Below are 4,667 nucleotides of genomic sequence, written 5' to 3' on the forward strand. Positions count from 1 at the left end.
TTTCATCATGACTTCAACGCTATAAGCCATGGCGGCCGAGAGGTTAACGCTGGACTCGAATCCAATGGGGTTTCCCCGCCAAGAGGTTCGGAACCCTGCTCGCGAGGCCACTTTGGCTAGGTTGTCTCCTGCCACCTGTTTAATACCAAAGACAGAAACAGGCAAAGGAAGTTGAAACATCCGGTCCAGCCAATCCCAGATAGCAGTGTCTTCTCTAAATGAAGCTGTGGCAGGTTGTGCATGTAAATTACTATTGCGATGAACATGGCCATCAGTTGTTCCAAGGAACCAAGCTTCCCACGAGCGCAGTATTTATGCCCCTATGAAGAGTTGCACATTTCATGTGCTTTTCTCATTTGTATTTGCAAAAGGACTTTGGGTCACTGGAGGCAAACTGGATGAGTTTCTATTCTTGTCCTTTCATTTCCTGGAATGTTTAATTTGCCTCTTTGACTTATTTTTGTTCGCACAGCCATACAACCAGATGCAGCTGTGATGGCCGAGTGGTTAAGGCGCTGGACTTGAAACCAATGGGGTTTCCCCACAAGAGGTTCGAACTCCTGCTCAAGAAAGCAGTCCTTTCTTATAAACGGGATTAAGCACGGACGGCTTGATTCCTGTGGCATAAAGATAACAGGTGTGAAATTTTCCATCACATCTTTACGGGCCTCTTACATGTCCCCGTTTCCAAACTGCAAAAGTAATGGAATGTCTTTCAGTAATGACAGGGTCCTACTTTTGCTGTGTGTGAATTTAGGCTTGTCCCTCCGATTGCCATCCACCAGGTAGCATGTTTTGCATGTCTTTTTTTTCATGTCGCGACTCAAATGCAATAAGCTGTGATGGCCGAGAGGTTAAGGCGCTGGACTCCAAAACCAATGGGGTTTCCTCACAAGAGGTTCAACCCTGCTCGCAGCGCTATTTTGGCTAGTTGGTCTCCCCCTGCCACCAGTTTGATATCAAGACAGAAACAGGCAAAGGAAGTTGAAACATACTGTCCAGCCAATTTTTTATAGCAGTGTCTTCTAAATGAAGCTGTGGCGGTTGTTCATGTAAATTTACCATTATGATGGCCATTTCTATCAGTTGTTCCAAGGGAACCAAGATTCCCAATGAAGCCGTGTATGTATAACCCTCTGAAAGTTCTCTCATTTGTACTTGCAAAGGACTTTGTGTCACTGGAGGCAAACTGGATGAGTTTCTATTCTTGCCTTCTCATTCGCTGGAGTGTGTAGTTTGCCTCTGTTGATTTTGTCTGTACAGTCAAGGGGTTCAGCTGTGATGGCAACAGAGGTTAAGGCGCTGGACTTGAAATCCAATGGGGTCTCCCCCCGGCACAAGAGGTTCGGAAACCCTGCTCACAGCAGTCCTTTCTTATAAATGGGATGAACAATGACGGTTAGATTCCTGATGGCTTAAACAACAGGTCGCGAAATTTTCCACCACATCTTTTCCGGCTCTTACATGCGCCCGCTTCAAACTGCAAAAGTAATGGCGGTCTCACAGTAATGCCTTTGGTCCTACGTTTGCTATGTGTGAATTTATGCTCATACACCAGCCAGCATGTTTGCAAGTCTTTTTTTTGTCATGACGCACTTCAACGCTATAAGCTGTGATGGGTGAGAGGTTAAGGCGCTGGACCGGAAATCCAATGGGGGTTTCACAAGAGGTTCGAACTCCTGCTCGCAGCGCTTATTTTGGCTAGTTGGTCTCCTGCCACCTGTTTAATACCCAAGACAGAAACAGGCAAAGGAAGTTGAAACATCCCCGTCCAGCCAATCCAGATAGCAGTGTCTTCTAAATGAAGCTGTGGCAGGTTGTGCATGTAAATTTACCATTCATGGCCATGTCTATCAGTTGTTCCAAGGGAACCAAGCTTCCCCACGAAGCGCAGTATTTATGTCCCTATGAAGAGTTGCACATTTCATGCTTCTCTCATTTGTATTTGCAAAAGGACTTGGGTCACTGGAGGCAAACTGATGAGTTTCTATTCTTGTCCTTTTCATTTCCTGAATGTTTAATTTGCCTCTTTGACGATTTTTTTTTTTACATCCATACACCAGACGTGCAGCTGTGATGGCCGAGTGGTTAAGGCGTTGGACTTGAAATCCAATGGGGTTTCCCCGCGCAGGTTCGAACCCTGCTCGCAGCGCAGTCCTTTCTTATAAACGGGATTAAGCACGGACGGCTTGATTCCTGTGGTTTTAGATAACAGGTGTGAAATTTTCCATCACATCTTTACGGCCTCTTACATGTCCCCGTTTCAAACTGCAAAAGTAATGGAATGTCTTTCAGTAATGACAGTGGTCCTACTTTTGCTGTGTGTGAATTTAGGCTTGTCCCTCCGATTGCCATCCACCAGGTAGCATGTTTGCATGTCTTTTTTTTTCATGTCGCACTCAAATGCAATAAGCTGTGATGGCCGAGAGGTTAAGGCGTTGGACTCGAAATCCAATGGGGTTTCCCCACGCAGGTTCGAACCCTGCTCGCAGCGTTACTTTGGCTAGTTGGTCTCCTGCAACCAGTTTGATACTCAAGACAGAAACAGGCAAAGGAAGTTGAAACATACTGTCCAGCCAATTCTTTATAGCAGTGTCTTCTCTAACTGAAGCTGTATGTTGTTGTTCATGTAAATTTACCATTGCGATGGCCATTTCTATCAGTTGTTCCAAGGAACCAAGATTCCTTAAGTATTTGTATATGTATAACCCTCTGAAAGTTCTCTCATTTGTATTTGCAAAAGGACTTTGTGTCACTGGAGGCAAACTGATGAGTTTCTATTCTTGCCTTCTCATTCGCTGGAGTGTGTAGTTTGCCTCTCTGTTGATTTTGTCTGTACAGTCAAGGCATGCAGCTGTGATGGCCGAGAGGTTAAGGCGCTTGGACTTGAAATCCAAATGGGGTCTCCCCGCCAAGAGGTTCAAACCCTGCTCACAGTGCAGTCCTTTCTTATAAACGGATGAACACGTTAGATTTGATTCCTTAAAACAACAGGTGTGAAATTTTCCATCACATCTACCCGGCCTCTTACATGTCCCCCGCTTCAAACTGCAAAAGTAATGGAATGTCTCACAGTAATGCCTTTGGTCCTACTTTGTTGTGTGTGAATTTATGATTGCCATCCACCAGGTAGCATGTTTGTAATGTCTTTTTTTTTTCATGTCGCTTCAAATGCAATAAGCTGTGATGGCGAGAGGTTAAGTGACGCTGGACTCAAATCCAATGGGGTTTCCACAAGAGGTTCGAACCTGCTCGGGAGCGCCATTTTGGCTAGTTGGTCTCTGCCACCAGTTTGATACTCAAGACAGAAACAGGCAAAGGAAGTTGAAACGTCCCTGTCCAGCCAATCCTTATAGCAGTGTCTTCTAAATGAAGCTAAAATGCCAGCATGTAACTTACTCATGGCGATGGCCTTATCAGTTGTTCCAAGGGAACCAAGCTTCCCAATGAGCTTGCAAGTATTTATGCCCCTATGAAGAGTTGCACATTTTGTGCTTTCAAAAAGGACTTTGGGTCAAAGGAGGCAAACTGGATGAGTTTCTATTCTTGTCCTTTCATTTCTGGAATGTTTAATTTGCCTCTTTGTTGATTTTTTGTGACAGCCAGTCACCAGGGTGCAGCTGTGATGGCCGAGTGGTTAAGGCGTTGGACTTGAAATCCAATGGGTCTTTCACAAGAGGTTCGAACCCCTGCTCGCGCAGTCCTTTCTTATAAATGGATGAAGCACGGACGGGTTTGATTCCTGGCGAAACAATAACAGATGTGAAATTTTCCACCACATCTTTACCGCCTCTTACATGTCCCCGCTTCAAACTGCAAAAGTAATGGAATGTCTTTCAGTAATGACAGTGGTCCCACTTTTGCTGTGTGTGTGAATTTAGGCTTGTCCCTCCATTGCCATCCACCAGCCAGCATGTTTGCATGTCTTTTTTTTTCATGTCGCGACTCAAATGCAATAAGCTGTGATGGCCGAGAGGTTAAGGGTTGGACCAAATCCAATGGGGTTTCCCGCCAAGAGGTTCGAACTCCTGCTCGCAGAAGCTGCTATTTTGGCTAGTTGGTCTCCTGCCACCAGTTTGATACCAAAGACAGAAACAGGCAAAGAAGTTGAAACATCCTGTCCAGCCAATCCTTTATAGCAGTGTCTTCTCTAAATGAAGCTGTGGCAGGGTTGTGCATGTAACTTACCTCATTGCGATGGCCATGTCTATCAGTTGTTCCAAGGAAACAAGATTCCCACGAAGCCGCAGTATTTATGTCCCTATGAAAAGTTCATTTCATTTGTAATTTGCAAAAAGGACTTGTGTCACTGGAGGCAAACTGATGAGCAGCCCTTGCCCTTCATTTCTGGAGTGTGTAGTTTGCCTCTTTGTTGATTTTTGTCTGTACAGTCAAGGCAGATGAAGCTGTGATGGCCGAGAGGTTAAGGCTTTGGACTTGAAATCCTAATGGGGTCTCCCACAAGAGGTTTGAACCCTGCTCACAGCGCAGTCCTTTTTTCTTATAAATGGGATGAAGCCCGTCGCTTGATTCCTGATGGCGAAACAACAGGTGTGAAATTTTCCATCACATCTACCCGGCCTCTTACATGTCCCCGCTTCAAACTGCAAAAGTAATGGAATGTCTTTTAGTAATGGCAGGGGTCCTACTTTGCTGTGTGTGAATTT

The 4,667-nt window shown here is 45.2% G+C and overlaps 3 non-coding genes across 3 annotated transcripts; all 3 read left to right on the forward strand.

The window, feature by feature from the left end:
* Window positions 1–2,070: 2,070 nt before the first annotated feature.
* trnas-uga lies at window positions 2,071–2,152 on the forward strand. The gene has a single exon. It is a non-coding gene; the product is annotated as a tRNA-Ser (tRNA).
* Window positions 2,153–2,412: 260 nt separating this feature from the next.
* On the forward strand, window positions 2,413–2,494 carry trnas-cga. The gene has a single exon. It is a non-coding gene; the product is annotated as a tRNA-Ser (tRNA).
* Window positions 2,495–2,853: 359 nt separating this feature from the next.
* Window positions 2,854–2,939, forward strand: trnas-uga. Its single transcript has one exon. It is a non-coding gene; the product is annotated as a tRNA-Ser (tRNA).
* Window positions 2,940–4,667: the final 1,728 nt, after the last annotated feature.

This window comes from Alosa alosa, unplaced genomic scaffold (genome assembly GCF_017589495.1).
Source record: "Alosa alosa isolate M-15738 ecotype Scorff River unplaced genomic scaffold, AALO_Geno_1.1 AALO_1.0_unplaced_334, whole genome shotgun sequence".
Taxonomy (NCBI): Eukaryota; Metazoa; Chordata; class Actinopteri; order Clupeiformes; family Clupeidae; genus Alosa; species Alosa alosa.